Source organism: Anser cygnoides, chromosome 2 (genome assembly GCF_040182565.1).
Source record: "Anser cygnoides isolate HZ-2024a breed goose chromosome 2, Taihu_goose_T2T_genome, whole genome shotgun sequence".
Lineage (NCBI taxonomy): Eukaryota > Metazoa > Chordata > Aves > Anseriformes > Anatidae > Anser > Anser cygnoides.
Genome location: NC_089874.1, coordinates 145,673,728 through 145,697,933, shown reverse-complemented (window position 1 = coordinate 145,697,933; position 24,206 = coordinate 145,673,728). Strand labels below are relative to the sequence as shown.

The 24,206-nt window shown below is 38.6% G+C and overlaps 1 long non-coding RNA gene across 1 annotated transcript; it reads right to left on the bottom strand.

Moving 5' to 3' along the window:
• Positions 1 to 1,302: 1,302 nt before the first annotated feature.
• On the bottom strand, positions 1,303 to 23,860 carry LOC125183348 (uncharacterized). The gene is made up of 4 exons (XR_010828766.1): positions 22,745 to 23,860; positions 11,234 to 11,336; positions 4,537 to 4,586; positions 1,303 to 2,732 (listed from the first exon to the last, which is right to left on the bottom strand). It is a non-coding gene; the product is annotated as an uncharacterized lncRNA (long non-coding RNA).
• Between the last annotated feature and the right edge of the window lie 346 nt (positions 23,861 to 24,206).

Genomic DNA, 24,206 nt, shown 5'->3' with positions numbered 1-24,206 from the left:
TATTAAGGGTATTACCAAATGCCTCGTGAACACAGGCATAGGGCATCAATCACCTCTCTAGGAAGCCAGTTCCATTACTGGTTCTCATGGCTTTAAAACAAACAAAGAAAAAAAAAAGTAAAGTAAAGCAGAGGGCATGGTAGGAATTCTAAGATGTCCAACAGCAGCTAAATATATTCAGAAAATCCATCTCAGCCATTATGGCTTCAATGTACGAAAGAAAGATTTGTGTAGTGACCAACTCATGTCTACAGTCTAGGCAGATCTGGGAACAAGCCCCTTAGTTTCCTAGCTAAGGCTGTACTGTACGTAAAGTGCAGTGCAACCAGATGTTAAAAACTGCCTCTAACAAAATTCTGCCACAACTCTCCTTGTCCCAGGATCTGTTCCATCTGCATGCTCTTCAGTCATTATTTCTCTTCCCACCTCTTTCTGTAAGGAAAGCAGGATGAATAATTGTAATTTTCCTCTCACTTTGTTGCCAAATGATTTTAAATCAGAAAAAAAAAATCTAAATACTATACATACTCTCTTTTATTTTTCTTCTGACATGCTACCTCCAAATGAAGAGTAAAGATTTAAAATTAGATATATATATATATATATGTATTATACTTTCCACTATAGTAGGGCAGGAAACATAATTACACAGATATATTTCCATATTTAATTTTAGATGAAAGCAAATATGAGAATATAATGAAGTTTTCAGGAAAAAAAAAATCATGCCTCAACACCCCCTTTCTTGGTTTGATACATTGCTTTGCCACTCAGGAAAGGGTAGACTTCTGGTTCTACCTCTCCTCTTGTGTCTCCGACCAGGCCAACAAAACCCACTGCTGCTTATCTACTTGTCTCGTTTTTTTTTTTCCTGGTGTCTCTGAATGGCCAGCTGATCACAATATTTCTGTGCACTGCCCAGGACCCTGGGTGATTTCTTCAGTGGAGCTAATCCACATTTACACTACTGCAAGGGTAGGACTTCCTTCTCAGCTTAACTCTTTCCTCCGTTTTTCTCCCAGTTCTCCCCAATGCTCCTTCCATCTATAAACATGTCCTCCCACATTAAGAAGTGCTTTCTACTTCATCCCCTGTCCCAGGCATTTGGCACCCTCCTGGGGACAGAGACAGGTTGAGGCTGGGCTGGGATATGGGCACACGTGTGGGCCTGGCTTGGTTTGTGCCCACGGCTGCGGGCAGGGCAAGGCTGCGAGGAGGTTCAGACTGATCCTGCTGGGGCCAGGCTGGAGGAGGGGGTGACAGCCCTGGGGGCTGAAACAGGGTCCTGGGCCCTGGCAAATATGGGGGAGCCTGAGAGGACAAGGCAGGGACAGTCAGGGCTGACAGTGCCCTCAGGAAAAATGTACTGCAAGATCCTGATAAAGAACCAACTAATTTATGGATTTGAAAAAAGAAAAAAAAAAAATTAAGAAAGGGATAAACCACAAAGAATGCAACATCTAAGCACAATGGATGTACTCCTCAGCAACTAAAGCAGCTGATTCTCAGAAACACGCTGCCTGGCCCTTTCTGCTAAACTTAAGATATGCAGTCACAACTATCATGCCTTGTCTTTTCCTTTCTGCCAATACAAGACAACATATTTTATGAATTCAGCATAATTTAGAAAATGCACTCCAACAACTGATAGACAACCTTCAGTAGACTACAAAATGATTTGATATTTTGAATTACTCCCATTCTTTCCCTACTAAAGAAGTTTCAATCAGAAGTTCACTGAAACAAACCCAATTTAATACAAAAGGTTTGTGGAGACAGTGTTCTTTGTTTTCTTAATACCACAATACATCAGTGCAGTGAAAGAAAGGACAGAGAAAGTCATGTATGAAAACACAGCACCATGAAACAAGTGACTATTTCACGAGGCAAAGTGATACGGGGAGGAGGAATGAAAAAGGAGTTACTAATAAGTGTTACTCAGACGCACCACGACCTGCAATTGGCCTGATAAGAAGGTAGAATTTGGTTTCAGTATTCGTTAGAGAAGAGAAACAAGGTGAAAAACATGTTTTTCTAATGCATTCCTCTGTCCTACGTGTTCATATGTGAAGCAGCTGTCTTCCATCATACTCTCCTGGCAATGCAAAAGAGTAATCATGCTGCTGTATTCTGCACTTGATAACATATTTGACTGCTAGCAAGAATAGAGTAGACAAGATGCTAAGCTTTTTCCCCAAAACAGTACTAGCCACTAGCATCTTTGTCACAAAATCTTTTAATTCAGTACACTATAGTTCCAAATATCCTTAGGAAATCACTTCCAAACATCTAAAAGTGCATTACAGAATCACTGTAGTAAAAGAAACTTTATAGTCCCAGAAAGATTAGTAATCTTGTTCTATTTCATATTTTATCAACTTCGCCTGGGACTTTTTGGATGTTGAGAAGAAAAAAATAATAATAGTAATAATAATAGTGAGAGAGCAGTTATAACCTTAAGCTACGGAAAAGAAATGAGATAAACAAACAAAACAATATAAATAAAAGTAGAATTCTTTCTAAGAACATTATTTCCTCAGTGAAGAGAAATTTAATAAACTATAATATTACCCTACTTTTGATCAAGGGATATTGTCCCTCTCTAAAGTAAAGAGGCATATTAGATAAGATCCTCTCTCCAGTTCCCTTACCACTTGTAGTCTAACCTGAGCAGGCAGCTCAGCACCACACAGCCACTTGTTCACTCTCTCCAGGTGGGATGGGGGAGAGAACTGGAAAGGTAAAAGTGAGAGAACTCATGGGTTTAGATAAAGACAATTAACTAAGTAAAGCAAAAGCCACATGCATAAACAAAGCAAAACATGGAATTCATACATACTTCCCATCAGCAGGTAGGTGTTCAGCCACTCCCAGGAAAGCAGGGTGCATCATACATAATGTTTTTTTGGGAAGACAAACACCATCACTCTGAACATCCCCCACTTCTTCCTTCTTCACCCCAGCTTTTATTGCTGAGCATGATGCCACATGGTATCGGACATGCCTTTGGTTAGTCTTGGTCAGCTGTCCTGGCTGTGCCCCCTCCCAGCTCCTGGTGCACCCCAGCCTCCTCACTGGCTGGGCAGCACAAGAAGTAGAAAAACCCTTGGCTCTGTGTGAGCACTGCTTTGCAACAGCTAAATCATCAGTGTGTTATCACCACTATTTTCATCAAAAATCCAAAACACAGAATCATACAAGCCTCTATAAAGAAAATCAACTCTATCCCAGCCAAAACTATGACACCACTTCGGGACGAAAAGAGGAAAATAATCTCACTTAACTAACACTTTAATTTACAATTTAAACACAAATCATTTGCTTTATTTGTTGAAAAGGAAGGATAACATGAACAGGTAGGAACATCACCAGAAACTTATCCTTAACACACACCATAACTCATTACTTTGAATGCATTTACTTTTAGAATTTAAAGTGCAAGTTAAAGAAAATCAAATATGGTTGCTTACAACTTGCAAAGACCCCACTTCCATCTTTCTGGTAAGGTGTACCAAGGAAGTGCAAGCCTTAAGACACTAAGTATGGCAGACTGGCTCAGTTTCTTCTTGATTAATTACTGAAACAGAGCTCAGATTTTATTGAATACCTGATTATACGTAAAAGTCTAGAGAATGTTAAAATACGTGGAGTTGTTTGTTGGTGGTGGTTTTGTTTGTTTGTTTTTAATTAATCAGTGAAACAACAAAATACAAAGCATTTATTCTTCCCAGAATTGCAAGTTTTGTAACAAAACATTTACTATGAAGAAAGTTCTGGAGATAAAGCACTTTTTTTTTTTTTCTTTTAAACATAGCACTATTGTTTTTCCCAGGTGATGTCCTTTCTTCAAAATCAGTGAAAATCATGGGCTTCTGTATGTTTTAGCCTCTTTGGGGGAAAGAAATGAATTGAACTTTAACTGTGATCACATGACATGTCATGTTTACTAGACTGGAAACTTTTGTGAGATCTTCAAATATCTTGATTATGCAAATATTCTGGTTTTGATCAGGCAAGAAAAGCTTCAGAGCAACCTTTACTGTAGTAAAGAATGTGCTAACCGACATTCATTGGGTGAGTTAATATCTTCTTCTCATCCAATAAATAGAACTAGAAAAATATGGTAGTTTGAACACATGCAGCATTTCAGACTGAAAAAGAAACAGCAACTTTCAGACTTTAAAAACACTATTATGGTTGGATAGAATTTCAATAACACCAGATACGACAAACGATCTCAGAAGTCCCCTATCCCTTGAAATAACAGATCTTAAAAGAAAATCTTAAGAATCATTAATCTTTTTCAATTTTTGCACTTTAGAATAAGACCAGAGAGTCATTAGAATTAGACCGTTTTACAGATATATTCTGTGAGGTTAAGAATTCTCAGGGAGAGAGTGTCAACATATAATTTCAATACTAAAAATTATATATGAGGCAAATATGGTCTTGCAGACTGAAAGCTCCCTTGGCTTTGTGCTAAAGAAAAATTGCTACATGAGGATGCAATGATTTTTTTTCCAAGTCACATTTTACCTTGTAGCTGGATCCATATTCTGATGCGGTAGTCCTGAAAGCATTTATTTCTGCAGAGGGAGAGAGATGTGTATAAGAAATCTTTCTATGGGCAACATTATATTTTATTTATTTTATTTTTTTACACAAAGAACAAAGACTAGAATTCAATTCTGGAAGCTAAATGATTAGAAGATGATGAGGAATATTCTATCATGAATGCAGTTCTAGCCTCAGTATCTGGAATTCTACCACAATGCACAGTAACTATAAGAAAAGCGCAGTTCTGTTACAAAACAGTAACTATTCATATACATTTTAAATCTGGGCACATCTGGAATTTTCATATTGAAATGAATGGAGAAATATTTTTAAGGATGTTGTGATATATCAGTTATTTTCAAACATACTTTTATACTGAGAAAAGTACGTAGGTGAAAAAATGAATGTTTCCCTAGATATGAAGGGTAAATGTCCTGAAGATTTCTGTACCTACAATGAGAATTAGGTTAAGGAAGTACTTTTTTTTTTTTTTTTTTGGGGGGGGGGGGGGGAATTACATAATAATTACATAATAATATTAGGTTAAGAATTCTACTCAAGAGACATTTATATTAGCAATATGATGAGAATCTTCAATGAAAGAAGCTCTGTTTGGAAAACTGTATCACATCCCTGCATTTCTACACAGACTGCCCTGGAGTGCATCCTTTATCATTGTAATGGTGAAACCTCAGCCCTAGAGGTACATACACATCCCTGTGATCGCGTCAGTTTTGCTTAGGAGGTAGTTCTGCCAAGTCTTGTTGCCCTTTACCTGATGTACAGTTCACAGTTTCTCTTATGTACCTCCAATGATAGCAAAGTTTAAATTCCCTTGGGGAGTTTCTCCTTTATGCATATGGACATGTAATTATAACACTGATTAATCACTGATATTGTAAACAATTTTTATCAGAAGCGTGCATTAAAAAATTATATGAAATATTTTCAACTTCACAGCTGAACATTAATTATTATAATAGATTTTGAGACCTCTGTAGGTCATTTGGAGAAAAGTTATTAAATTTTTCCTAGCTTATCTTGAAGTTATCAAAAGAATGACATTAATTATTAACAAGATTTATTAAATAAATTTAAAAAAATGTGAAGAAGTACAGGTAATGATTAGTATTGCTGCTCAGATGGCAGCACTAAAGTACTGGACTGAAATTTGATACAAAAAAAAATTACAGTGCCAGGTCCACATGGCTTCACTCTCATACATGCCAGGACACAACATACTTGTAGAGCAGTGGAATAGTGTATCAATACCAGCAGACAGAGACTACTTTTCTTCCTGAATCAAGTGTCCTCTGTCTTACAAATTAAGCAAATGATGCATCTGCATCTGGCTTAACTGCTGAGCTTGACTGAAGAACTTAAAAGAAGTCCAAAGGCAAATTTCCAAAGGCAAATTTCTGAAGGCAAAATATACCTCAGAGTACTTTCAAGACCGAGCAAAGGAAATTTGTTAGATCTCTACTGAAATTGCTATCTGAAGACAAAGTGTAGTCAGACCTTATAGGCATAAAATCACAATAGGCAGCTAATGTGTAAGAAATATTTTAGAAGCCAATACAAAGGGCACAGCTTTCTGTAATCAATCAAAAATATTTGTACCAAAGCTTCAAGCATGAGTCCCAAACTTAGCAGACTGGTGAGGTTCCAGAACAGTGACAATTGTGAGGGCTGCAATACATTTTATAATGATACTGGGGTTGTTGTACTAATGAAGCAGGTGATCATGCATCACACCAAATATTAGGAAAAATGTCTTTACCATAAGCGTGGTCAAACACTGAAACAGGCTTCCCAGAAAGGTGTTCAAGAGGCATTTGGATGCCTTTAATAATATGCTTTAACTTTTGATTAACCCTGAAATGGTCAGGCAGTTGGACTAGATGATCTCTGAAGGTCCCTTCCAAATTAACTATTCTAGCTCTAACACACAGTAAGTTATTTATAGTTATATAGGCCTTTTCTCACACCGGTGGCATCCACACAATGTAAAACATCCACATTCCACTAATAAGTATTCCTGAAATTTCTTCTGTACAGGTTTAAGTAATGACTGAGCATATTCTTCATTTTTACTACTTATATCTATTCTAAATAATAAGTGGATCATAATAGGGCAATTAAAAATGTTGCTTGCATATTATCAGCATTCAGGTGTAGTGCACTACATGTCATTTGCTTTACTCATCTAAGGTTGTTAAAAAAAACACAACAGATTGGAAACCTGGAGAATTCTGAAAAATACTGTTATTTAGAGAAGCCAACCTTCTCATCTACAGAGGAATATATCAGATTCAAGAGTATTTATCCTGTCTCACTGGAGATTTCAGTCTTAATCAGAACATTTGAACTCTGTCCTTTCCATTTCTAGTGAAAGCTTTCTACTAAATAAATAAATAAAGAGAGTACTTTACTACTTTACCAGGGGAATATGGTTTCAACACAAGGGTCTAACAGAAAGACTTTAATACAAGAAAAAAAAAAAAAAAAAAAAAAAAAAAAGGCCAACTAACATATGTTTCATAAATAGAAATCAATTCTAACAAAGGATCAGCAAAACAGCTTCACGCAGATGGAAAAGAGGTGTCAAATGAGTGGCAATAATACTGGAGACACTGTTTGGAGACTGATTTTCTAAATTTCAGAATTAAGAATATGTGGCTAAATTTCGTATTTTGCTTTCAAAAACTGGTGACCGGATATATAAATGAAATCTGAGTTTGATATTCTTTAATAAATAAAAAATGATTATTTATTCTATATATATGACCAATGGAGATAAGGAAAAAATATACAACACAGTGAACAAAGGAATAGTAGGAGGAGAGGGCACACTTTAGTTCTTAATTCACAAAATTAAATATCCAAAAGTCAGGAAATGTACATTTTAAAACCAAATGTGCTGGCCTCTTTCTGCTTCACTGTGAAATCTTTTTAGTCTGGGCTTCAGCCCCTATGAACTAAAACACAAAAATGTAGCTATTTGTATATTATATATTGAGGCTTAGACTGAATATATGCATATTTTTTTTTTCAATATGAAGGCAGACAAGCACTGCAAGAGAAGTTGTGCAGTCTCCATCTTTGGAGGTTTTCAAGACATGACTGAATAAAACCCTGAGTAATCTGAACTGATCTCACAGTATACCTTGCTTTGAGTAGGACACTGGACACAAAACAACCTGGGGTAACTTTCAGCCAGAACTATTCTATGAACCTGTGATACTAAAATTTCCTGAAACAAGTATCTAGAATCTTTTGGGGCGCATTAAACACAGCATAGCCAACTGGTCAAAAGAGGTGATTCTTCCAATGTATTTAACACTGGTGCAGCCTTTTTTTTTTTTATAAGATGTCAGAAAAGACATTTGTCAAATATTTGTATAAAAGCCTAGTAAAAAATCAGGACCATAAGTAAAAATAAATAAGCAAACACAGAAGGAGGAAAGGAGACTGAGCACTTAATCACTATTTCTAAAGTCATGGTATATCTTGACATTTATGTTAGGAAATCAGTTACTTTGATATATATTCGTAAAAATAAGTTTAGAACCTGCTACAACAAATTGGTCCCCATTGGAAAGCGAAGAAAAAGCACTTTGTTAAAAAGCACATGCATAAATGCATGAAAAGAAGTGTTTGATAAAGAAGATTATGTGTTAAGTTTACTTAACATAATGCATAGTGCATGTTCAAGTGAGTATTCCATCACTTTCTCTAAACTTCAAACTCCCATGGATTTAGAAAGTAATTCAGTATTCACTTTGCTTAGCACATACTAATCTCAAACAAACAATGCAGATTTCCAAAGGACATTGTGAATCTGCACTTGACAATGGAGAAGGAAAAAAAATTAAGCAAGAAGGAAGGGAAGGGAAGGGAAGGGAAGGGAGGGGAGGGAAGGGAAGGGAAGGGAAGGGAAGGGAAGGGAAGGGAAGGGAAGGGAAGGGAAGGGAAGGGAAGGGAAGGGAAGGGAAGGGAAGGGAAGGGAAGGGAAGGGAAGGGAAGGGAAGGGAAGGGAAGGGAAGGGAAGGGAAGGGAAGGGAAGGGAAGGGAAGGGAAGGGAAGGGAAGGGAAGGGAAGGGAAGGGAAGGGAAGGGAAGGGAAGGGAAGGGGGAAGGGAAGGGAAGGGAAGGGAAGGGAAGGGAAGGGAAGGGAAGGGAAGGGAAGGGAAGGGAAGGGAAGGGAAGGGAAGGGAAGGGAAGGGAAGGGAAGGGAAGGGAAGGGAAGGGAAGGGAAGGGGGAAGGGAAGGGAAGGGAAGGGAAGGGAAGGGAAGGGAAGGGAAGGGAAGGGAAGGGAAGGGGGAAGGGAAGGGAAGGGAAGGGAAGGGAAGGGGGAAGGGAAGGGAAGGGAAGGGAAGGGAAGGGAAGGGAAGGGAAGGGAAGGGAAGGGAAGGGAAGGGAAGGGAAGGGAAGGGAAGGGAAGGGAAGGGAAGGGAAGGGAAGGGAAGGGAAGGGAAGGGATGGGTGTGAGTAACTCAGTTGGAAGGAGAAAAAGTCTTTCATTCTCACTTTCAGAGAATCATAAAGGTTGGAAAAGACCTCCAAGATCATCTGGTCCAACCATCCCCCTACTACCAATGTCACCCACCAAACCATGTCCCTAAGCACCACGTCCAACCTTTCCTTGAACACCCCCAAGGACGGTGACTCCACCACCTCCCTGGGCAACCCGTCCCAATGCCTGACTGCTCTTTCTGAGAAGAAATTTCTCCTAATTTCCAACCTGAGCCTCCCTTGCTGCAACTTGAGACCATTCCCTCTAATCCTATCACTAGTTATCTGTGAAAAGAGGCCGACCCCCAGCTCCCTACAACTTCCTTTCAGGTAGTTGTAGAGAGCAATAAGGTCTCCCATAAGCCTCCTCTTCTCCAGACTAAACAACCCCAGCTCCCTCAGCCGCTCCTCACAGGACTTGTGTTCCAGGCCCTTCACTGGCTTCGTAGCCCTTGTCTGGACACATTCCAGGGCCTCAATGTCCTTCTTGTACTGAGGGGCCCAAAGCTGAACACAGAACTCGAGGTTCAGCCTCACCAGAGCTGAGTACAGGGGGACGATCACCTTCCTGGTCCTGCTGGCTACACTATTTCTGATACAAGCCAGGATGCCGTTGGCCTTCTTGGCCACCTAGGCAAACTGCTGGCTCATGTTCAGGCAAGCATCAGTCAGCACCCCCTGATCTTTTTCTCTGCACAGCTTTCCACCCACTCTCCCCCAGGCCTGTAGCATTGCATGGGGTTGTTGTGGCCAAAGTACAGGACCCAGCACATAGCCATGTTGAACCTCATCCCATTGGCCTCTGCCCATCCACCCAGCCTATCCAGGTCCCTCTGCAGGGCCTTCCTACCCTCCGGCAGATCAACGCTTCCCCCCATCTTGGTGTCATCTGCAGATTTACTGGGAGTGCACTCAATCCCCTCATCCAAATCATCAATAATGATATTAAAGAAGATGGGCCCCAACACTGACCCCTGGGGAACACCACTTGTTTCCCCAACCTAACCACATATTTTTTAAGATATCTAAGAATCCATTAAAGAGTTTGGTTATTTTTAACTTCCACATACTGATAAATAACTATTTTCTATTTTATTTTAAGGCTGTTGTTGTTTTCAATTAAATTAAATCTCAGTAGGTTTCCTCTAACCTAGCAATAGCTGTTTTAGGTGAAAGAATGTTAGATTTGGAAATTAGGAGTGTCTATAGGACACTTAATAGATTAAGTATTATATGAGCCACAAATATTTATAACAGAATGGAAGCTATTTGCATTTTAAAATTATTTCATAAATTTTGACCAAAAGAAAGGTTTCCTATTGATCTTATACTAAGACAATGCAAGACTACCTGATATTCTGATATACTCATTAATTGCTTAATTTCTGCAGTACAAGAAGATACGTACAAGAAGATGTTAATATCACAGAACAGCACTAGCAGAAAAAGACTCAAAGTCCCTCAATCAACTTAAAGGACTTGTGAATAAGTGAGAAGATAAAGGAGAAAATAGGTTGTGACTTTTAGTTTCTCAATTTTAGGTTTAGCTCCGCATCTTCAAATGTGCAATGTGAAGTAGAACAACATCATAGATGCTGCAGTTGTGCTTTTTCAATGCAGACCCTTAATGCATAACTGATTTCACACCGATTATGACACGTGTGTAGACATCTAGTAATACATATTTGAAAACTTATTTTAAAATTAGTAGTTGCCTCTAAGTCTGAATGGATCTTTTTCAGTGAGTGAGTCACTGATCACTGAAAAAATGCAATTTTAAACCAAATTTGATTTGAGCTGATGAGCAATTTTCACTGAAATGAAAATGGGAGAATTTAAAAAAATACTCAACATTGTTTTTTCTGATATGTACAGAACTTTTTGCTGTTGGTCATAAGGAAGAATTAAATTTATAGAATCTAGGAAGAGATGATCATCATAACAGGGAACAGAATGCATTTTTACTTTGGTTTCGTCCCCAGATATAAATATCCCTTTCTGAAGGGATGATTATTTATCTAACCTGTGCAATGTAGAAACATTGGGAGCTAGTCTCTGCCATTGCTCATAACCAGCAGGTACAAGAGTTCCCTCAGTGTACAGGTACCATAATTTCTTACCCTTTCAGCAAACAAGAAGTCTTAAAATAGGTTTCACTTACCTGACAACATTAACTCTTTCTCATACATGTTGAATCGGTAACCTTCCATCCAGTCTCTTTTGCAAATTGGAGGTGATCCTCTAGACCTCATTTTCCTTTTAGTCTGTATTTCAATGAAAAAAAATGAATAATTACCATGAAAAGTAATACAAAATAATTGGGAGTAATTTTGAGTTTCCCTGGTCTTTTATGTTTATGAGTCAAACAAAAAATTATAATTGTTATTATTATTATTTTTTATCTTTACCAATCTCTGCTTATAATGCATTGTCTTATGTGTTGTCTGTTTCTACACAACTGCAGGCTATTGCACCAAGAGGTGAGTCTGTAACAATTTTTTGTTCAGATGTCAAATACAATTTACATTTTCAGTGACAACATTTTGATATCTCTGAACTGAAAGATTTCATTTCTTGTAGTAGAAGTGATATACTTAGCTTTGACATGACATGAAAAACTGCCACCCTGAGCCAGCATCTCAGCAGACCACTATATAGTATATCTGAAACTTTAAGCTCTTCTTAGGCCGGGAATAAGTTCCTAATTGCTGCCGATTGTCCCCTGTGAAGGACTGAAGTAATGGGTTCACAGGGGTATAATGTGACCAAAAAACAAGCCTTAGACAGGAACGATAAGGTGAAATTCCTCAGCTTTAATTCTTATTCTTAATTATTAATTGAATGAAAATTTACAGATAGGAAGTTGGGAGTTTGGTTAACAGTTTTGTTATTTAATGCATTCACTTGCAACTACAATGCACTATAATGTAACTACAACAATAAAATCATGTTTTCCTTCTGAGGTTCAGAAAATTCCTCTTAAAGAAGTCTGGAATCAAAATATGCAAATATCCCATAAAACTGAAAAAAAAAAAAAAAAGGAAAAAAAATCTAGCAAAATAGGTGTGCTTTTTGTTTGTTTTTGTTTGTTTATTTTTTTTTATTATATATAATGAAAATCTGATTCTATCACTTAGGCTTTACTTTACCTATGCCAGAACAGCTCTGTTCCCAAGGGAAAAGGCACTAGCCACGACATCTTGTAACAAGAAATACTCAACTCACAATCATATAATGTGGTTAAGACTTTTTCTCAAACCAAAACGCCATTTGGCCATAAAATAACTTTTTAGCTACCCTAGAGAAAAATTTCTCCTGAGATAAGCAAGATAGCTGAAGATTACTTAGTAAACCAGAGTGCAAACAGTGTAGTAGGAAATTTTTAAGACTTGTACCTTGCTACATTATAGGTTATAGTGATTATAAGTTGCCATCATTCAAGCAGTTCCCAAACACAACAGAGCAGTTTGAGTTAGGAGAGTAAGGATTTTGAAAGCTTTTAAGCTTAATACCTTTACAGGCTCAATAGCATCTAACATAGTTATAGTCCACAACTCTACAAAAAAGTTTCTATCACAAACCAGTTATCCCACAGAGGTAATAAAATGGTCTCCACTAGAAGCTGCCCTTTAGGCAAAGGGATGAAGAAATGCATCATCCTTTCAGCACACTCTGTTCTCTCTCTTCTATTACTTGATGATCAATAGTGTACCTCAACACTAACTATGGAAAGTAAGATTTCTTGTGCACTGCAGGAACTGCATACTGATGATCTTCACTAAAGTCAGTAAACAAAAAAGAGCTGCACACAAATTAATAAATATTTTGGCTCTACTACAGAGATGTGTGAAGACGTACTATAGAAAAGCACAGCATTAAGGTTTTCCAGTGAACACTCTTAGATTGGCTACTCTTCTCAGGGCTTCAGCTAGTGAAAGAGTTCCCATTAGATGTTTACTGATGTTCACTGATCCTTGTAAGCCTTGATATATAATACTGTACTGCATTCATTTTTTAACACCTAACACTAATCCAGAATATTAATAACTGTTCTTGGCACACAGTTCCAGGTGTTCTTGATTAATTCAGTCTAAGGTCTCTGCCCTCTTTTTCTCCATTACTAATTAGTGGGCAAGGCAAAACTTTGCACTCTCCAAGTATGCTCTCCCAGCTATAAAATACACTGACAACTAGCTTTATGTTGCTAATGCACTTTGGAGAATCAATCATTGAATATCAGATAAAACATTTTAACTGTCCTAATTACAAGTTATTTTTACTTTTGAGTGTCTGATGTAATATTGGTCAGTCATTAACAGCAGCATTTATACATTTTCACATCTTATATTATAATTTTTGCTTTTGCTGTGTGCTGTAGTAGTCTTGACAGAATCTCAGAAATTTTGATAGCAAAACAGACATTTTAATAGACATACTGGGCAAGCTTGAATAAATAAGTTAAGTTTCCAAGCAAGAATCAGGTGAATTGAGGTCGTTAAGCTAATTGCTTCAATATCAAAAGTTCCTGTTTAGCTGCTTTGTATAATACAGGATGTATCTAAGTAGATGCGGCTTAAAGTTATTGCTCCCTGGAGTTTTAACTCTACTGACTAAGAAATACTCCAGCCTGAGCAGCCTGGTGATTATTTCCTTTCTAAGCTTCACTGGATCCAGAGGAACCCAGGCATTCCTCCGAACATGCTCAAAATGCCCATACACTCACAAATAAATGTAGAAAATTTAAACCTCTCGTAAATAAACTTATGACCATTGTTCTGAAATAACTAGATGGTGAGCAACTGCTGTTCACCTTTCTGAAGTGGTAACCTAGTGATTAGAAGACTTTCCTACAAAACACGATGTTTTCCAAACCCCCCAATACCTGTATTTCCTAAACACACATATTCCAAATAACTGGTAGTGAGGCAAAAATGTAAGGGAAAACCACCCTTCAAGTCTTGATTCCCTTGTGAAGCCAATATGGAAGGAAGGAGAGAGAGGGAAAAAAAGAGAAACCACTTTCCTGCGCTATTTCTGCATTTCATTCAGCTATATATCTAATATAAACAGAAAATCAATCCTATAAGCTGTGGCCAATGAGTGTCTGAAACATGCAAATAATGTCTGTTGGTTCTACAAACTTCTTTACGTGCTTTCTCCTTTTACCCTGTAAAGCTTGCATTCTTTTCTGCACGAGTCAGCCATAACAGCAGACTGCAGTCCCAGCATAGTTTAAAGCCTTTGAGACTGGGGCTTGAATCTTCTTGGCAATATATGTGGATTTTAATTCCCTTATGCTGAATAAAGCTCTTCTCCCTGCAGAGGCATCACGCTACTAGGCTGCTGTGTAAAAAGTATCACCTTTATTGCCTGTGTTAGAAGAAAAAATTTCTGCCTTGAAATACACATCTCAGATGAGTCTTCTTGGGTCCAAATGTCAAATATATAGAGCCCTGCAGCACACAGCCATGCTCTTGAGAGAGTTGGTGTTTCTGCACAGTATGGCATACGACAATTGTTTCTGAGATTTTTAAAACACAAAAGAAATGTACTGTCTCCTCCCAAAAATATGTTATCTTACTGACAAAAGCAAACGTTATTGTGTTAACAACAGATAAGAAATCCAATAGAGGAGAGGAAAGCATGACATTTTTTATATCCTTTTATTTTTATATAAAGTAATACTACAGTAATATTTCATGTAGTCAGTGTAGAGGATTACAGGAGTGCAGTGCTGGGCTGCAGGCAGACTAGTGACCAGCCCCTGGCTGATATTAAGCTGACTCAGCAGGACATAGAAAATAGCTGGACATAACAGGTGGGTCACAGACAGTATCGTAAAGGGTGCCTGGATTTCACGGGTATGTCGGGAGTTACAGGACAGGACTAAGCCTCACAGAGCCCTGCAGGGAGCTCTGGGCCCCCCTGGGGACAGCAATCACCCAGGAAAAGCAGTGCTGGGGTAAGCATGCCAGCAATACCATGCAGTACTGACAAGGCCACCCAGGTAACAGTACCAGGAATGTCAAATTTGGGTATAGGTGTACCAAAGCTAGAAACAAAGGGGAAAAGGTATAACAGTAGTATCATAGTATGGTTTGGGTTGGAAGGGACCTTAAAGATCATCTAGTTCCAACCTCCCTGCCGTGGGCAGGGACACCACCCACTACATCAGGTTGGCCAGGGCCTCATCCAACCTGGTCTTAAATACCTCCAGGGATGGGGCATCCACAGCTTCTCTGGACAACTTGTGCCTGTGCCTAATCACCCTCTGAGTGAAGAATTTCCTCCTAACCTCTAATCTAAATCTCCCCTCTTTTAGTTTAAAACCATTCCACCTTGTCCTTTCACTATCTGCCTGTGCAAAACAAAAAAAAAAAAATGCTTTCCATCTTTTATAAGCCCCCTTTAGGTACTGAAAAGCTGCAATGAGGTCTCCCTGGAACCTTCTCTTCTCCATGCTGAACATCCCCAGCTCTCTCAGCCTTTCTTCGTAGGAGAGGTGCTCCAGCCCTCTGATCACCTTTGTGGCCCTCCTCTGGACCCACTGTAACAGGTCCACATCCTCTTTGTGCTGGGGGCACCAGACCTGGATGCAGTATTCCAAGTGGCGACAGGGGGGGAAAGATACAAATGTGGCAAAAAAAAAAAAAAGTCAGGAAAAAGGTCATGAGGTAGGCAAATTATGTAATCAGGGCTGTTGGGGCTATCTACTGGGCTTGATCACCACAGCCTGAGCAGAAGAAACCAAACCACTTGCCCTATTCACACAAGTGAAACCTACTCTGCATTTAGTGGGACAGAGTTGGGGAGATGAGTGAGATGAGCATCCAAGGGATGGACCAATCATCCAGGTATCACCATGCCTACAGCTGTGTCAAGACTGATGGCACTGACATCCTCCTGACACCTTCCTAACACATGTTTAGGAATTGCACAAAAGTAACTTGCAAGCTGTATCCTGTTTCTCTCAATAAGCTCATCAGCAGGACGATGCTCAAACCTTACCCAGTTCACATGACACCAGACTGCACACAGTATCCTGTAGATGGATTGATTGATCAGTATCAATTGAATTAATCTTGTGTGGACACATAAGTAATAAGGCATGGATTAAATCTATGATAGGATTTAATTTAAGTATCATGAGCAACTAGTTGGTCTCTGACTTATTATTTCATAACAATAAATGTGACTAATATCAACTTCATAAGCACCACTTATGAACAATATCAAAACTTCAGCAGAATAGAATGGTAAAATATTTCAACTAGAAGTGAAGCCAGAAAATGTAAATATTATGATCAAATAGAAACCCAACAGTCATTGAATTATCAGCTGCCTTTTCATGCTCTTGAAACTTTTTGAAAGATAATTAATGAAAAATTACAATTACCACAGTGATCAAATGTACTCAAATTGCTCCTTAATTTGCTTTTGAAAGGTACCTTCAATATTTTGCACATTTTCTCCAACAGAAGCTCTATGCCTATTTTTGCAGGAAACTTTATAATTCACTGCCATCAGAACTTACTGAGAGTTAACTGTAAAGCCATTAGATGGTGTGATTACAGATGGTCCCACAAGTGCAGTTTCACAATGGGAAAAACAAACAAAACAAAACCCCAATGCACACAGACTATTTGCTGGAATCTCACAAGTTATTTTCTGGGAGCATAATCATATAATTTTTTAAGGTAAGAGTTGCAGTTTTTGTTATTTTTTTCCCTTTAGTTTTAGAAATCTTAATCACTATTCCCCTTGCAAACTGTTTTCTTAATGGTCAGATATTAAGAGGTTTGCACCACTGTGTAAGTTTTCTAGCAATTGTGTTTATCACCTTTTTATATCCATGAATCAGATTGAAGTTATGGTTGCACTTATAATTTAATTATTATTATTTTTAATTTCTATGCTACAGTTTGTTGGCTTAATAAATAAACCACATGTGGAAGTTACTGCGATCAGAGATTCAGACCCCTCAAAGACGGGTTATGTTGACTCGTAACTCACGAGTTATGGTGATGCCTTTTTGCTAGTAAATATTCAGAACCAAAGTGATACTGACTAGATTTTATGGACACAGATAACACATAGCATTTTTTTTATTTAAATGCATTAGCTCAAATTTGGTTTTCCCAGGTAACACTGCATTAATTTTATTATCCATAAGAGAATGTAGAAAGAGTAAATTAAGGTCTTTGCTATAATATTTGCAGAATGCCTACGTGCTTGAAGTGAACACAGTTAAAGCAAATTTAACTATATAAATACTCTGCAATATATTTGGGTGGCTATTTGCTCCACTGTTATTGTAATCATTTTTGTTTGTTTGTTTTTATATGCTTACACTAGATATTGCATTTCCTTGCTAAATACAGTACAAAGCAGAAAAAATGGAAGCCAGGAACTGTACTTCAGCATTACGAAATTTCAATTTTCTCTTTTAATGGAACATTTTATCGTAAAGAGAAACACTTAACTGCATGTATAATAATACATTTGTAAAGACCATCGTCATTGCTGCCACAAGGAAACAGAACAAAATGTGTGAAGTCTTAAGACAGGTATTTGAGAGCTTGTTTACGTCGTTGGAGAATTTTGTCTCAAATACACAAAGGATTAAAACAACATACACATAGTTTGAAAAGGATCACAAGTATCTGTCCATCCATTCCTTCCAAATAGTTGCTAATTAATGAAGAGATCCCAATTGTGGATCTGGTTATGGTATATTATGGGTTTTAATCATATTACAAACACAGCATGCAGTGTATATGCAATAGAAAGAAAGCCAATCTCCAGAACTGATAACCTAAAAAGCAGTCTCAACATGTGAAATTTATTTATTTAATATAAGGGATGTCTGAAAAATCCAGTAAAATGAAATACAACAAAGCCCAAGATCATAGAACAGGACTGAATTTAGCACTTACCTTCAACAGAAAGCCATAACTACTTGCTGTCTGAGTATCTCTTTTTTCCTTCACTGAGTTTAAATCTGATATATGGATGATGGAGAAGGTTGCTAGTGAAAAATTGCTATTACATCATAAAAGTGAAAAGAGCTTGTTAAACAGTCTTTGGGATATGTGCTAAAGGGTCACCTCCCGACACATACAGGAGTGCAGAGGCAGAGGGCAGCTGGGGAGCCCCAGTGTCTCAAAGACATGAGCCCCTGCCTGGCCCCCCAGGACTGTCCCAGGAGAACATCAGCCCCATGGTCTGGGTGAGACGCAGAACCACAGGTCCATGACAGGGCTCTCTGGGGCACTGCACAGACTGGGGCCTTTCGGCATGGGACTTGTTATGGGATGTTCAGAGGAGGAACCAAAAGTGGAGAAAGCAAGGCATCAAGGTGGACTGTAAAGGAACAAGCATGACAAAATACAGGAAAAGGGAGATAAAAGCGGCTGGTTGCAGACTAGGCAGAAAGTGGAATAAAAGGCCTGGGAGACAGGTATTTGAGGGGCGATCAGCCTCTAGAGAGACAGAAGATCTAAGAATTAGCTATTAGAAAGACCATGGGTGCAAGCAGACTACCAGAGGGACCAGGGGTCTGACAGTCAGCTGATGATGGACTCATAGATCTGGATCAGGTACTCTGAGTAGAAGGCAACTGGGGAGACCTGGCTGATCCAGAAGCCAACTGCTGGACAGACTGCTTAAGGCTAGCTACTAGAGGAAAACGTATTTTCTATGCATACATCTTATCCATTATTGATTTTCATCTTGCTCAGCCAGAGAGGAACAGCATCAGGCCATTTTTGCTGCTTTCATTTGTGCCAATGCTATGTGTTTTTTATCTGTGTGGCCATCTGTGTGCAAGCACGTGGGTGCATTCTGTTTCTGTGTGCCTGCTGGGAAAACATGCTCATCCTCACTGCTGTCTGGACTTCGAGACATGGAGCCGCAGCAGCAAGCATCACCTCTGATGGACTACCAGATGTGGCAGCTCCTAAAAGCCCCTACTCACAAGACTATCTGACTTCTTTTCATCAAGTGTTCAAAGTTAAGACATAAGATTTTACATTTATTTGGGTAGAAAAGAGAAGAATTCTGAAGAACTAGTAGACGCTACTGATTTTAAGAGGCAAACAACTGTTACTTGCACAGCTCAGTACAAAATCTGTTATAGATACAGAAAGGAGTGAAATTTAAAATGACCTCCTCACCCCAAAAATCATTGAAATAAAAAATAATGCAGTGAGAGTTCTGCAGAAATTGAATTGCAATAAAAAAAGAAAGAGATTGATTTCTACTGAATTTGTACTTAAAATACTGATGTATTAATTACAAAGAGAAGCTGGCAAGCTAAAGGTACAAAGTGAACAGAGAAGAGCTGGAAGACGGGTGTGATATGGCAGTGAGACAAGAAAGGAGCAAGGCATGACAATAAAGAGAAATTTTGTCAGAAATGTGATATTTTTATACTGCAGTGGAATCCATCTAACTAGCTAGAGAAGAATAAAATTGGGAGAGCATCTGAATTTCTAATTAATGAAGTAAAGGTATCACCTAAAGTAATGGAGTTTCATAGAGATTACGAGATGAGAGGAAGAAAATAATTTTTAAAATCTCTATTAAATCTTAACTTGTTTCAATGTCAAAAGAGTTCACATATTTAGACCAGTAAACTAATGTTTCAGAATGGCTGAAGAATATTAATTTCTCGAACAAGACCAAGATAATTTACAAATATGCTTAAAAGTATTGGCTACTCTGTTAGTAATAAAAATAAGATCTTGGGTTCTGAAGAACTTAATTATAAAATTTTCAAATGAATTCACCAAAACCACGGTTTAAAATCTGCCAGTTAGAACAAATAAACAATTGATTAACAGACCGGACTACAAAACAATTAGAGAAGAACATGGAAAATCACCAGCCGTTTCTAAGGAAATGTTGAAAAGTTTTCTTTATTTCAATAAAATAGTGTGGCCTAAGAAAACCTTATATTTAATGGCCAAAATATAAGATATTGTTTAGGTGTACAGATATGATTTACAAAGCATAGATGATAATTCCCCACTCTGGAAATATGAACAGATTTATGGGATTCTGGGATTGTCAAAGATCTGTAATAAGTTTTTGTAAAAAATGAAGAAAGTCTTTGTTGAGGTTGCAACTAGCAGAGTTATGCTGGCAGATACTTTGGCTCAAAATTCACTCAACTGCATCTTGAATAGTCTGCTCCATTTCTACAGTATTATTAAGGTTGGAAATTAGGAGACATTTCTTCTCAGAATGAGCAGTCAGGCATTGGAACGGGTTGCCTAGGGAGGCGGTGGAGTCACCGTCCCTGGGGGTGTTCAAGGAAAGGTTGGACGTGGTGCTTAGGGACATGGTTTGGTGGGTGACATTGGTAGTAGGGTGATACTTGGACCAGATGATCTTGAAGGCCTTTTCCAACCTTAATGATTCTATGATTCTATGTCTGTTAACCACACAACTAAACAAACACAGCAATTGCCAGGGATAGATGATGACTGAAAAAATCTCAGATATCCCAATGGAAAGAAACAGCAGCAAGTAACAACACGAATTATATTATTACACTGTAAATCTTTGTGCTAATTAATGCTCCTTAGATAGATGCTGCATACAGCCTTTTTATACTGGGGATCTTGGTATAAGTCGGGACATTGAAGAGCTTTGTGGAGGCAATGATAACAATTACACACTAATAGGCTTCATTGCACCTCATGCATAACTCAGTGCTGTATTTCTCTTCAAGAAAAAAAAACAGATGCATATAAGTTAAATGTATAACTCCTGGATATATTTCACAATAAAACTGTAGCAGTAATATATATAGGATACCAAGATACATCTATGACCCTATTTTAAAAGGTTAGGAAGGCTTTTAGGTTGTATAAAAAATATGTAAGGCATTATGTAAGGTATTTGATGCTTTCAAATTATATAGAATTGATTGCTAAAAGAGGCATATTTGTGGTGCATTTGTACATTTATAAACATTTGGGCTTTGCTAAACTGTAAAACTGATCTGTTCACCAAGTAAACAGAAACAATTTAAAAAATAAAAATAAAAAAAAAAAGCAATAGTCATACTTTCCCATACCCTCAAAAAACTCCATCCAGAGTGCTATGTGTTATCTATGTCTATCCTATTTTTGATAATTGAAAATGGGGACGAATGAGGGAAATTATATACATTCTAGAAACATTAAGTAACTTTGACGTCATACAGCTTTTTAGATTTTAAACCTGTTCTAATTTTTTCTATTTGCAGCACTCAGTGGAATTCCAAAACTTTTTCTTCCTTTTCTATCAGCCTTTTAGCATAGCATCTTCAGTACAGTAACAATAAATCCCCCCCAAAAAAACTGAAAATTTTGTACATATATTGACAAATTCAAACAGTACTTGACAGAAGTCTAAATTTAATAAAAAAACTGTAACTCTTAATACCAAAAATTACTGCAAAAGTTATCAAAGTTAAAAGAAATTACGGTACAAGTGGAAGTGAGACAATGTGTCTCACTGTGATTAGAGACTAAAATGACTATAAAGAAAAGCAACTTAAGGAAACAATAGCACGTTTCACTATAAATGTCAACTCATGTTATTCTGAAAAATGTCATAGTGATAATTAGATGAAAAGGGTTCCAAGTAGTAAGTACAGTGTGGTCACTTTCAGTTTATCAATCAAGGGAAATAATTTTTATCACCAGTTGCTGCAAGAGTCTCTAAATATCTTTAGAGTAGCATCCTTTTAAAGGAAACTTATATAGCTATAAAATAGCCAAATATTAAAATTTGATTTGTAGAACCTGGCATAAAATGCAATTTCTTTTGTATTAACTTTAAAATTAAAAATATGTTTGTACTTGGGAACTCAAGGACTGCTGGGTCACTGACTTAAGCTTCCTGTTATTGAAGGCAGACATACTGGATAAGCCTTTTTGTACATTTATTAATCTATCTTAGAAGGTGGTTAGATTTTTGTCCTTCACTGCTCCTAATAAAAAAAGTGGTTCCAATACTTTACTGTTTGGATAGTTAGAAATTGCTAATTAGCAACATAAATTTATTCATGCTCACATTACACTTTTTTTTCTTATTTTGACACCTTTATTCTCTAGCTTTGACAGGTCTCCTCTTCCTTTTCAGGGCCTAAACAAACAGTATTGATATTCTCTCTCCCCTTCCTCTTATCTAAGTAAGCCAAGGACTATTATTTTTTCTTTATATGAGAGGTTTTATGTTTTCACTTCATTTTAGCAGTACTCTGGTATATCTGCAGGTAGATTTTATCTGTGCAGTATCCCAACAAGATTTCAGCTCAGTCTTGTGCAATAGCATTCTCATGTCTCGTGGAAATATCAGATGTGTTAAAATCTTAAATCTCATTTACCTTCCCCTGGCTGCAGTCACACAGTGGAGAAACTCACAGACATCCCGTAGTAAGTAAAACACACAGTTTTTAATGGACAGTCTTCAGCTCATCAGCTGAAAGTGTGTCAGCACACAGGACAACTCTGCTTTTCTCAATTTGCAAGATTAACCAAGATCTTCTGTATTACAGTCTGACTCCTGTATTGCCTGTGCTCTCCCTCAAATCCAGCAGTCTTTTGGGTTAACACATAACAAATTTGTATCTATGGCATTGATATTACGGAGATAATAGGAAAGCAAGCAAACATACCTTGAACAGGACTTCTTAAAGTCAGACACAATTTCCTAAAAAATGCGAATACATGCAGAGGATCTATATTTACCTGGCCTGTCAACTCTGTACAACAAAAGAATTTTTGCATCTCAAAAACAATAAAATCCCTCAAAAACGTGTTTTTTAAGTAAACAAGTTCCTATAAAGGGATTGTATTGGGTTTACATGGTAAGAGCCTGATAGCAGGGAGGCTGCAGGGGTGGCCTCTGTGAGCCGAGACCAGCAGCTGCCCCAAGTCAGAGCAGAGCCAGCTCCAGCTGGCTCCAAAAGTGACCCCTTGCAGGCCAGAGCCGAGCCAGTAAGTGATACTGGTTGGGCCTCTGGGAGAGCAGAGTTAAGAATGGGGGGAAAAAACTGCTGTGCAACAGCAGCTGGGAGAGTGAGAACCAGCCCTGAAGACACCAAGGTCCATGCAGCAGGAGGGCAGGAGGTGCTCGAGGCACACAGCAGCAGTTCCCCTGCGGCCTGTGGAGAGGCCCCTGGTGGAGCAGGCTGTCCCCCTGCAGCCCATGGGTCCCACACGGAGCAGATCTCCACGCTGCAGCCCGTGGAGGAGCCCCCGGTGGAGCAGGTGGATGTGGCCTGGAGGAGGCTGCGGCCCATGGAGAGCCCCCGCAGGAGCAGGCCCCGGGCCGGAGCTGCAGCCCGTGGAGAGGAGCCCACGCAGGAGCAGGGGGTCTGGGGGAGCTGCCGCCCGTGGGGGACCCGTGCTGGAGCAGTTTGCTCCTGGGGGATGGACCCCGTGGTACGGAGCCGTGTGGGAGCAGTTCTTGAAGAGCTGCTGCCTGTGGGCAGCCCCCGCAGGATCAGTTCGGGCAGGACGGCATCCCGTGGGAGGGACCCCACGGGGAGCAGGGGCAGAGAGGGACCGTGAAGGAGCTGCTGAGACGAAGCGTCAGGGACTGACCGCAGCCCCCATTCCCTGTTCTCCTGCACTGCTCAGGGGAGGACATAGAAGAGGATGAATGAGGGGGAAGGTGTTTTTAGTTTGCTTTTAATTTCTTACCGTGCTAGACTGCTAGTGATAGGCAATAAATTATATTAATCTCCCTATGTTGTCTTTTTAGCCCATGATGATAACTGTTGAGTGACCTCCCTGTCTTTATCTCAACCCTTGATCCCTTTCCATCATATTTTCCCCCTCTTTTTCTTTGAGGAGGGGGATTGAGAGAGTGGTTGTGGTATTCAGCTGCCCAGCAGGGTAAAGCCACCACAGGGATTAGTACATGTAAAAGGTTTTTAAAACCCTGTCTGACCTATCACAGATTACCGTAAAAAGAAGCATTTTTTTTTTTAAAGGGGATCAAGGGATGGGTCTTTACATTTTATATGTAAAGACCAATAAAATAAGCATGTATAAACATTTTTAATATGATATGGGCTGATGAAGCTCCATGAAATTAAAAAATAAAAGTTTAAAAGCAGATTTACCTATCCA